Here is a 12,449-nt window from a genome sequence, read left to right as displayed (position 1 = left end):
GGATGACCCGCAATGAAGCGTGGTACATCGTCTCTCGCTGGTGGCCAGCCGCCAGCAGTCTCTAAGCGTTCTCGGGCTCACTTTAACGCTCAGAAGCACGATCCGAAAACGTTCCCGTCCCTGGCCTCACCGTGGGAGGAACGTAAATCTCAGGATGGCAGTAGCAGTTATTCGCCCCGATTCTTAGTTTGTACGAGAGCTGATGGGGAGTCTTTTCTCTCCACGAAGCCTCAGTTCTTCGTCGAGCATTTAGAGGACAAGTTTGGGGAGGTGGAGGGCTTGTCCAAAATACGCCCTGGATCGGTCCTGATACAAACGGCATCCTCTGCCCAGTCACGACGGTTACTTGCTTGTGACAAGTTGGGGGATGTTGCTGTTACGATCACACCGCATAAGAGTTTAAATATGGTCCAGGGAGTTATTTACCATAAGGACCTTCTTTTGCAGTCTGATGACGAGCTGCGCGCCAACTTAGAGCGCAGAGGTGTACATTTCGTCCGGCGCGTTCATCGGGGTCCGAAGGAAAATCAGATAGCTACTGGTGCCTTCATCTTGGCCTTCGAGGGTGATACGTTACCGGAAAAGGTCAAGGTGATGGTCTACCGATGTGACGTCAGGCCCTATATTCCTCGCCCGATGCGGTGCTTCAAGTGCTGGAAGTTCGGCCATATGTCTTCCCGCTGCACTTCCAGCCTCACTTGTCGAGATTGCGGACGCCCATCTCATCCCGATACTCCATGTGCCCCGCCTCCCATCTGTGTCAACTGCGGGGAGCACCATTCACCTTGTTCGCCAGACTGCAGAATCTTCCAGAAAGAACGCAAAATCATGGAATATAAGACCCTGGACCGACTGACTTATACTGAGGCCAAAAGGAAATACGACCGATTACATCCCGTGAGAATGACATCTTCCTACGCCGGTGCTACAACACCTGTGCTCGCCCCATCAGTTTCGCGACTTCCAGCCGGATCGATGAGTGGTACAAATCCTCCTGCCCCCTTGCCAGTGGGGGGCTCTACCCACCGGGTTGCTCCTGCGCCACCTACCTCAGGAGCAACGCCATCCCCCCCATCACGGACGTCCGTCCCTGCTTCTAAGCTGGAGAAGTGTCCAACTTCTCCGGCTTCTCACGCTCGCAAGGGGTCCCTTGGGTCCCTCCCTTCCCAGGTTTCCACCAGTGGGAAGGCTGACGACCGACAGTGGCGTAAGTGCCCACAATCAGCTGGTCGAAGGGCTTCACGATCCTCTTCAGTCCCAGAGACTGAATCGGTGAAGCCCTCCCAGCCAGTTAAACCCAAGGAGCAGCGTGAGAAATCCAAGAAGAAGAGCTCTAAGCCCAAGGAACTCACGGTGGCAGCCACCCCACCGCAACCTTCCAGCTCTGCGTCTGAGGACGAGGTGAAGATTCTGGCATCCGCTGAGTACCTCGATCTCGCCGGTCCCTCAGACGCCATGGATAGCACTAGCACGGGTGCTCGATCGGAGGCAGCAGGTGACCCAGCGGCCTAATCTGCCTTCCCAGTCCCGTCATGCCTTTCACAGACATGGAAAATACCATCCTCCAGTGGAACTGCAGCGGTTTCTTCCACCATCTCGCTGAGCTCCGGCAGCTTATCAGCCTTCACCCTTTCTTCTGCATTGCTCTTCAGGAAACTTGGTTTCCAGCGATGCGAACCCCCGCCCTCCAAGGCTATCGGGGTTATTATAAGAACCGAGCAGCTTATGAAAGGGTGTCTTGTGGCATCTGCATCTATGTCCTTAACTCTCTTCACACCGCGTCTGTCCCTCTACAAACAGCTTTAGAGGCTGTCGCTGTTAGGGTGTGGACGCCACAGGCTATTACCATCTGCAGTCTTTACCTTCCACCGGATGGTGATGTCGCGCAGCATGAGCTGGCTGCACTGCTAGCCCAATTGCCGTCACCTTTCTTCTTACTGGGCGACTTCAACGCCCATCACCCTCTGTGGGGTGGGTCAGTGGCAACAGGTCGAGGCGCCACCATTGAGCATTTATTGGAACAGCTCGATCTTTCACTCTTAAATGATGGTTCCTTCACACACTTCAGCGTGGCGCACGGCACGTACTCCGCCATCGACCTTTCGATCTGTAGCCCTCGCCTCTTACCGTCTGTCCAATGGAGTGTGCATGACGACCTGTGTGGCAGTGACCACTTTCCGATCCTTCTGTTACTGCCACAACGTCACTCTTCTGGGCACCCCAGCAGATGGGCTATGAATAAGGCTGACTGGGATTTGTTTTCCTCTACTGCCGCTATTGAGCCTCTCTCTAGTGATGACATTGATGCGGTGGTTCAATCGGTCACCACCGGCATCGTTACTGCCGCCGAATCTGCCATTCCCCGTTCTTCTGGGTCCCCTCGGCGGAGGGCTGTGCCTTGGTGGTCACCTGAGATCGCTGAAGCGATTAAAGATCGCCGGCGGGCTCTCCAGCGTCACAAGCGACATCCCTCCATAGACCACCTTACTGCCTTCAAACGGCTGCATGCGCGGGCCCGCCTCCTTATCCGCCAAGACAAGAAGGAGTGCTGGGAGCGGTATGTGTCCACCTTTGGCCTCCATGTCACTCCATCGCAGGTCTGGGCCAAGATTCGACGCGTCTACAGCTATCGGACCCCTGCCAGCGTCCCTGCGCTCTCACTGAATGGAGCAGTTTGTACTGTCTCCGACGTCATTGCAAACCGCTTAGCAGAGCATTTTGCTATGAGTTCCGCTTCTGCGAATTACCCCCAGGCCTTCCGCTCCATTAAAGAGCAGATGGAACGTCGGAGCCTTTATTTTCGCACAAACACTTCTGAATCCTACAGTGCTCCATTCAGTGAGTGGGAATTTCACAGTGCCCTTGCCGCTTGCCCTGATACCACTCCCGGGCCCGATCGCATCCACTGTCAGATGCTGAAACACCTTTCAGTGGACTGCAAGCGACGCCTCCTCGACCTTTACAACCGTCTCTGGGTCGAGGGTGAGTTTCCGTCGCAATGGCGGGAGAGCATTGTCATCCCCGTTTTGAAACCGGGCACGAGCCCTTTGGAGGTGGACAGCTACCGCCCCATTAGCCTCACCAATGTTCTTTGCAAGCTTCTTGAACGGATGGTGAGCCGGCGCTTGAATTGGGTACTGGAGTCTCGGGGCCTTCTGGCTCCGTCTCAGGGTGGGTTCCGTAAAGGCTGCTCCGCCGCCGACAATCTGGTGAGCCTGGAGTCGGCCATCCATACTGCCTTTGCCCGCCGTCAGCACCTGGTCGCTGTCTTTTTCGACATGCGGAAGGTGTACGATACGACATGGCGTCATCACATCCTTTCTACGCTTCATGGATTGGGTCTTCGGGGCCCTCTGCCGATTGTTATCCGCAATTTCCTGTCGTATCGTACCTTCTGCGTGCAAGTCGCAGCCTCATATAGTTCCTCCCACGTCCAGGAGAACGGCGTGCCGCAGGGTTCTGTTTTAAGTGTCTGCCTGTTTTTAATAGCCATTAACGGGCTCGCTGCGGCCGTGGGAAATTCTGTCTCCGCTTCCCTGTATGCTGACGACTTCTGCCTTTACTACAGCTCTACTGGCATTGCAGCTGTTGAACGTCAGCTACAGGGCGCTATCCGCAAGGTGCAGTCTTGGGCTGTCGCTCATGGGTTCCAGTTTTCGGCAGCCAAGACCCGCGTTATGCATTTCTGCCGGCGACGTACTGTCCACCCGGAGCCGCAGCTTTCTCTTAACGGCGAACTTCTTTCAGTGGTGGAATCACACAGGTTTTTGGGGGTGGTTTTTGATGCCCGGTTGACTTGGCTGCCTCATATCCGGCAGCTCAAACAGGCGTGTTGGCAGCATCTCAATGCTCTGCAATGTTTGAGCCACACCCGCTGGGGCGCCGACCGATCTACCCTGTTCCGGCTCTACCAGGCGTTAATCCAGTCTCGTCTGGATTATGGGAGCCTGGCTTATGGCTCAGCTTCCCCATCTGCATTGCGGGTGCTGGACCCAATCCTCCATAGCGGGATACGCCTTGCCACTGGTGCTTTCCGCACCAGCCCTGTGGACAGCATACTAGTGGAGGCAGGTGTCCCTCCACTGCGGTTACGACGCCAACAATTACTGGCTGCTTATGCTGCCCATGTTTTTAGCTTGGCCAGGCATCCAAATTACCGTGTCCTGTTCCCGCAGTCGGTCGTCCATCTGCCAGACCGTCGGCCCCGGTCGGGTTGTCCGATCGCCATACGCATCAAGGAGCTTCTCTCCGGGCTTGGGTTTTTCCCTGTTCCACCTCCTTTCCGGGCACCTCTGGGTACACCCCCGTGGTGTGTTCCTAGCCCTTGCCTTCGGTTTGACTTGGCACAGGGCTCGAAGGACTCAGTCCCTCCAGAGGCCTTCCGCCGCCGCTTTTATTCCAACCTGGCCACGTATCAGGGCTCTGGAATTGTTTACACTGACGGTTTGATGGTTACTGGTCGTGTCGGGTATGCGCTAACTCTAGGGGACCATTCCGAACAACGTTCCTTGCCGGATGGCTGCAGCGTTTACACTGCTGAGCTGGTCGCCATCTTTCGTGCCCTAGAGTATATCCGCTCCTGCTCAGGTGAGTCATCTGTAGCGATTCCCTGAGCGGTTTACGAGCCCTCGACCAGTGTTTTCCTCGTTCTCGTCTGGTGATGGCTATCCATGAGTCCCTGCATACTCTTGCGCGTTGCGGCCGCTCTGTGGTCTTTGTGTGGACCCCCGGTCACGTCGGTATCCCGGGCAATGAACGTGTTGACCGCCTGGCCAAACAGGCCACCAGTGAACCCACCCTGGACATTGGCCTCCCGGAGACTGATTTGCGGGCAGTCTTCCGCCGCGAAGTTCTCTCGCTTTGGGACACTGAATGGCGCAATCTGCCCACGCCAAACAAACTCCGTTCTCTCAAGGCGATGACGCATGTGTGGCAGTCATCCATGCGAGCCACTCGCAGAGATCAGTTGTTCTTTGTCGACTCCGCATTGGCCACACCCGACTGTCTCACAGTTATTTATTGCGTCGTGAGGACCCGCCTCTCTGTCGCTGTGGGGCGGTTTTGACGGTGGTGCACATTTTATTAACTTGTCCGCTTTTAACTGTGCTCAGGCAGACATTTGCACTGCCTGATACGCTCCCTGCCCTTTTACTAGATGACTCTGCCATGGTGGACTTAGTTTTGCATTTTATTCGGGCAGGGGTTTTTTATAGTTTAATCTGAGTGTTTGTTTTTTAGTGTTGTTTCTGGCTTTTAGCCTCTGATTTTAAACTGAGTTTTTAATGTGTTCTTGGTGGTTGGCTTTTCCTCTTTTTTTCTCTATGGTCGGCCAACCACCGTCACACTCTGTGTGTTTTAATTTGTTTTGTCTGATCTCTGTCGGAGTCTTTCTCGTCCTGTGTCGTCTGACGTCTTTCCTGCTGTTCGTTTTTTATTCTCTTTGGGCGGTTTTAATTTTTTGGAAAAAGGGACCGATGACCATCGCAGTCTGGTCCCTTTAATCCCACAAACCAACCAACCATCAAATCGGCTCACCCGACTAGCCGCTGGGCTAGTAATGCACCACATCAAGTTATTGAATAAATCATAGCTTCTTTTGCTGATGGCCGATGAAGCTCTCAATTTAAATGTGCATTCAGCACACAGGTAAGTAATCTTAATAAAAGTTTGACGTGGCTAAGTTAAATCTTTTGGGCGAGAGAATTAATTTAATTACACTGCACGCAGTAGACGAGCTCTGAACTGGCCCTTTGGAGATACGCTATTGCTATAGTTTTATAGTTATTCAACTGAAATTTCTCACATCTTTATGGTTATAGTGGATCTCCATTCTACTTAAATATAAACATCCTAGCCATATTTATTAGCCTACTTAATCTATCTTGCTTCCTTAAGTTTTAAGACGAAAACCAGAAAATCATGAATTTCCACTAAAATTTTAATTTGTGAAATCCAAAGTACTGTTTTTATTAAATTATTATGAAAGATGAATCTACATATAAATTTATAACTCTCTAGCTCTTTTCTGTTGCGCCAATGATTTTTACAGAAAAACGTCCCAATTTCGAAAATGGTTAAAGTTATCGAACTGATATTCAACACACATTAATTTAGTATTACTCCTGACATGCTAGAAATGTTTTAGGTTATTTGCTTGATTTTTAAAGTATTGCGCAACATTTATGACGTCGGAGCTAGTTACAGCGGACTGGGTGGAACACAACGGAAAGACTGATGTGAATTTACTACAGCGTGAGTAGGCTGCTTCCCTACAATATGTCACCTAGTTTTGGCCATTTTGCATTCAGTCCTCTATTTGTACATGTATTCTTCCTCCTTTCTTCTTCTTCTTCTTCTTCTTCTTCTTTTTCCTAGCCTGCCAAATTGTGAATAGTTTTTCCTGTTGGTGGAGGACCAAATTGTCCCTCAGCTGATCTGTTTCCAAGTTCTTCTGCATATGCTATTACTTTCAATTTATAGCCTGCATCATATGAATACCTTTTATTTTTTTCCATTACAAAACTAGCTACTAACAAAAATATTGTAGTGTTACCGATAACACAAATCACTTTCAATTCAAATTCACTGGCACCGTAGACTGCAATGACGCATTATAGGGTAGACAGTGTTCTGGGTTTGTGACAGTGGGGTGGGAGGAGATAGTGTTAGCAAGCTTGTGAATCCCTGCAACTTGTGTTGATGACATTGGTTTACTGTTGCTGTCAGTTGAATCCAATGTTGCCAGATTGAGATAGGTTTCCTGTGGCATCGAGTATATGGCCCTTGTAAGACTGACAGGAATTTTACATGAAACACTGGACATTTTTATATTAATTTCAAGCATAAGATGCACCTGAATTTTGGTGGCAATTTTCTAAAGAAAAAAGTGCGTCTTATGGTCCGTAAAATATAAGTAAAAGTCATTTACTTAACTCAAGGAGTTGCTGAACACAAATGCAGACCGATCCACAAATGCAGACAGATCCAAACTGAGTATCTAGAAGATTCCAGGTCCATAGCCAAGCCATAATGCACTAATCACTAAGAGAGAGGCTGAGTACTCACATACATAGTAGACACCATGCTGAAGGGGACTGATGATAGCTTGTGATGGCCTCTTATTCATTTTTATTATGGTGCTGCCTGCAATGGCCAAGGAGGACAAGTCCTTCGAGAGACCATTGGTTGGCAGCCATGGTTGCTGCATAGCTGCCTGTAATGGTGGTAATAGGAATGTCTGGTGCCAACTTATGTTTTACAAATTGAGACACTCAGCTTGGTGTCTGTGGCAGACAACACTACAGTGATCAGTGATCTTATTCCTTTTCCTGAACAGAAATAATTCACTTATCTCACTGAGTTCCTCAGAACTATTGCCTTCCCTGAAACATATAACATGGTTCAGCCTGGAAAAGCAGTTTAAAAGAAAGGATTCACTTATATGTTTCAATGGGGTGCATAAAATTTACTCTCTCATAGCTGAAAAGAGAGTTCATTCTATCTGGTCCGACTTAAGCTACTAAATAAAGCAAGGTCTTGGTTAAAGTCTGTACTACTTTAGCAGTCCACATACCACTTCCACGTCTGCCCTGATGTGAAAACATACAGTACTTGATCAAAGTTTTACTATTCATGTCATTCACACAGCATATTACCTAATTGGAAGTCAGCGTAAGTACGGTACTCATGGCCAGTTATCCAATTGACCATAACTTTAACCAGTCAATAAACAGCTTTAAATTCCACACAGTATTCTTCAGTGTAGTGCAGTGCTACACACTTCAACACTAGTCAGTAATCTAAAGTTTCTGAAATATGATTGGCTAGTATGTTAAACATCCCCCCCCCCAATGGATCATGGACCTTGCCATTGGTTGGGAGGCTTGCGTGCCTCAGCGATACAGATAGCCGTACCACACGTGCAACCACAACAGAGGGGAATCTATAGAGAGGCCAGACAAATGTGTGGTTCCTGAAGAGGGGCAGCAGCCTTTTCAGTAGTTGCAGGGGCAACAGTCTGGATGATTGACTGATCTGGCCTTGTAACATCAACCAAAATGGCCTTGCTGTGTTGGTACTGCAAATGGCTGAAAGCAAGGGGAAATTACATCTGTAATTTTTCCTGAGGACATGCAGCTCTACTGTATGGTCAAATATTCTGGAGATAAAATAGACTTTCATTTGGACCTTTGGGCGGGGACTACCCAGGAGGATGTTGTTATCAGGAGAAACAAAACTGGTTTTCTACAGATCGGAGTGTGGAATATCAGATCCCTTAATTGGGCAGGTAGGGTAGAATATTTAAAAAGGGAAATGGATAGGTTAAAATTAGATATAGTGGGAATTAGTGAAGTTTGGTGGCAGGAGGAACAGGACTTTTGGTCAGGTGAACACAGGGTATAAATACAAAATCAAATAGGAGTAATGCAGGAGTAGGTTTAATAATGAATAGAAAAAACAGGAACACAGATAAGCTATTATGAACAGCATAGTGAATGCATTATTGTAGCCATGACAGACACAAAGCCTACATCCACCTCAGTAGCACAAGTTTATATGCCAGCTAGCTCTGCAGATGGGGAGAGATTGAGGAAATGTATGATGAGATAAGAGGAATTATTCAGATAGTTAAAGGAAACAAAAATTTAATAGTCATGGGGGGGGGGGGGGGGACTGAAATTTCATAGTAGGAAAAGGAAGAGAAGGAAAAGTAGTAGGTGAATATGGACTGTGGGAAAGGAATGAAAGAGGATGCTACCTGGTAGAATTTTGCATAGAACATAATTTAATCATAGCTAAAACTTTGTTTAAGAATCATGAAAGAAGGTTGTATATGTGGAAGAGACCTGGAGACACCAGAAGGTTTCAGATTGATTATATAATGGTAAGACAGATTTCGGAACCAGGTTTTAAATTATAAGACATTTCCAGGGGCAGATGTGGCCTCTGACCACAATTTATGAACTGCAGATTAAAACTGAAGGAACTGCAAAAAGGCAGGGTTTTAAGGAAATGGGACCTGGATAAACTGAAAGAACCAGAGAGTTTCAGAGGAAACATTAGGGAATGATTTACAAGAACAGGGGAAAGGAACACAGTAGAAGAAGAATGGGTAGCTTTGAGAGAAGAAATAGTGAAGGCAGCAGAGGATCAAATAGGTAAAAAGAAGGTGGCTAGTAGAAATCCTTGGGTAACAAAAGAGATATTGAATTTAATTGGTGAAAGGAGAAGATGTGAAAATGCAAAAATGAATCAGGCAGAAGGGAATACAAATGTGTAACAAATGAGATTGACAGGAAGTGCAAAATGGCTAAGCAGGAATGGCTAGAGGACAAATGTAAGGATGTAGAAGCATATATCACTAGGGGTAAAATAGGTGTTACCTACAGAAAAACTAAAGAGACCTTTGAGAAAAAAGAACCACCTGTATGAATATCAAGAGCTTAAACAGATAACTGGTCCTAAGCAAAGAAGGGAAAACAGAAAGTTGAAAGGAGTATATAGAGAGTCTACACAAGGGAGATGTACTTGAGGACAATATTATGAAATTATGAAAATGGAAGAGGATGTAGATGAAGATGAGAAGGGAGATATGATACTGCGTGAAGAATTTGACAAAGCACTGAAAGACTTAAGTTGAAACAAGGCCCCAGTCATAGACACTATTCCGTTAGAGGTACTGATAGCCTTGGAAGAGCAAGCCATAACAAAACCCGTCCATCTGGTGAGCAAGATGTATGAGAAAGATGAAATACTCTCGGACTTCAAGAAGAATATAATAATTCCAGTTTAAAAGCAAGTGGGACAGGTGTGAAAATGACCAAACTATCAGTTCAATAACTCACTGTTGTAAAATACTAACATGAGTCCATGACAGAAGAATCGAAAAACTGGTTCAAGCCAACCTCAGGGAAGATCAGTTTGGGTTCAAGGTAAATGTAGGAACACATGATACAATACTGACCTTACAACTTCTCATAGAAATTAGGTTAAGAAAAGAAAAACCTATGCTTATAGCAGTCGTAGGCTTAGAAAAACCTTGTGACAATGTTGACTGGAGTACTCCCTTCCAAATTCTAAAGGTGGCAGGGTTAAAATACAGGGAGCAAAATCCTATTTATAATTTGTACAGAAACGAGATGGCAGTTATAACAGTCGAGGGGCATGAAAGGGAAGCAGTGGTTGAGAATGGAGTGAGTCAGGGTTATAACCTATTCCTGATGTTATTCAGTCTGTTTATTGGGCAAGCAGTAAAGGAAACAAAAGAAAAATTTGGAGTGGGAACTAAAGTCCAAGAAGAAGAAATAAAAACTTTGTGGTTTGCTGCTGACATTATTTTGTCAGAGACAGCAAAGGACTTGGAACAGCAGGAACAGAATAGACAGTGTCTTGAAAAGAGGATATAAGATGACCATCAACAAAAGCAAAACAAGGATAATGGAATGTAGTCGAATTAAATCAGGTGATGCTGAGGGAATTAGATTAGGAAACAAGACATTTAAAGTAGGAGATGAGCTTTCCTGTTTGGTAAGCAAAATAACTAATGACAGTTGAGGTTGGGAGAATATAAAATGTAGACTGGCAATGAGAAGAAAAGCTTTTCTGAAGAAGAGAAATTTGTTAACATCAAGTATAGATTTAAGTGTCAGGAAGTCTTTTCTGAAAGTATTTGTATGGAGTGTAGCCATGTATGGAAGTGGAACATGGACTATCAATAGCTTAGACAAGAAGAGAATAGAAGCGTTTAAAATGTGGTGCTACAGAAGAATGCTGAAGATTAGATGGGTAGATATATAACTGATGAGGAGGTACTAATTAGAATTTGGGAGAAGAGAAATTTGTTGCACGCCCTGTTTAGAAAAGGGGGATCGTTTGGCATTACACATTCTGAGGCATCAAGGGATCACCAGTATAGTACTGGAGGGCAGGGGGAGGGGGGAGTAAAAATCATGGAGGGATACCAAGAGATGAATATAGTAAGCAGATTCCTAAGAATGTAGGTTGCAGTAGTTACTCGGGGATGAAGAGGCTTGCAAGGATAGAGTAGCATGGAGAGCTGCATCAAACCACTCTTTGGATTGAAGACGACATACACACACACACACACACACACACACACACACACACACACACACACAGTATGCCATGCTGAATGTTAGCTCACTGGAAGAAATTACAATTTGCACTATAAGTACCAAAACTTCTAGAAACATCATTTACAGCAGATCTTAGTTTCTGAACTACTCAGTTTCTCAGCAAAATTCATATTAGGATATTTAATGCAAAACAACTAGAGCACTGAGAAGTATGTTGTCATGTTACTTAAGCTGAATCTGTACATCTAGCATATTCAAATGTCTCCTGCTTCCAAAATGCACATTCGTTCTCCTCTCCAATTGGCTGTAGCCAATCAGCTTTGTAGCTATTCTTGAACAACATGCAAAATTCCCTCCTTGATCAATCCTCAACATCAAATTTAATGTAGTCATATGCCATAATATGTATTTTTCAAAAAGCAAAGAAACTCAAACAAACCCCTCTTTACTTATATTAAGTACAGAAATAAATATTTAGTTTTCAAAATAGCTAAAGTGGCTATTTTACATTAAGCATTTCATGCCTTATATGTGACTGACTACATGATTACATAATTTGATTCATGGGCTCATTCATTAATTATTAACACCCCCTCATTCATTCTGACAGTGTAACAGATGAAAATAATAATGTCAAAATCAAACAATGGAAACTCCAGGTAGGAATATCAACAATGCAGGAAAAGACAGTTTGCTTCTTTTTGTACAGAAGACATGTAAGTTGCAGATAGGCACAATTAAAAGACACTTACATAAAGTTTTCGGCCACAGCCTTCATCAGTAAAAGAGAAATATCACACCATTCATGCTCACAAGCAAGCACATCTCATGCATATCTCAGCCCGAGATGCTGGAGTTGGTGGTTATGTATGCTTGCTAGCGTGTATAATGATATGTGTGTTGTTGTTGTTGTTGTTGTTTGTTTTTGTGTGTGTGTGTGTGTGTGTGTGTGTGTGTGTGTGTGTGTGTGTGTGCATGCAACTTAATGTTTTAATATAATATAGGGAAACATTCCACGTGGGAAAAATATATCTAAAAACAAAGATGATGTGACTTACCAAACGAAAGCGCTGGCAGGTCGATAGACACACAAACAAACACAAACATACACCCAAAATTCAAGCATTCGCAACAAACTGTTGCCTCATCAGGAAAGAGGGAAGGAGAGGGAAAGACGAAAGGATGTGGGTTTTAAGGGAGAGGGTAAGGAGTCATTCCAATCCCGGGAGCGGAAAGACTTACCTTAGGGGGGAAAAAGGACGGGTATACACTCACACACACACACACATATCCATCCACACATATACAGACACAAGCAGACATATTTAAAGACCATATGTCTGCTTGTGTCTG

General features: G+C 45.8%; 1 protein-coding gene across 1 annotated transcript in view; it reads left to right on the top strand.

Annotated features, from left to right (window-relative positions):
- LOC126262458 (Bardet-Biedl syndrome 4 protein-like) overlaps positions 1 to 12,449 on the top strand; it is a 135,837-nt gene that overhangs the window by 37,618 nt on the left and 85,770 nt on the right. The gene's annotated exons all lie outside the window — the stretch shown is intronic.

The sequence above is a fragment of the Schistocerca nitens genome, chromosome 6, assembly GCF_023898315.1.
Source record: "Schistocerca nitens isolate TAMUIC-IGC-003100 chromosome 6, iqSchNite1.1, whole genome shotgun sequence".
NCBI classification, from domain to species: Eukaryota; Metazoa; Arthropoda; class Insecta; order Orthoptera; family Acrididae; genus Schistocerca; species Schistocerca nitens.
The sequence above is the reverse complement of the archived record's forward strand: the minus strand, read 5'-3'. Positions and strand labels throughout refer to the sequence as shown.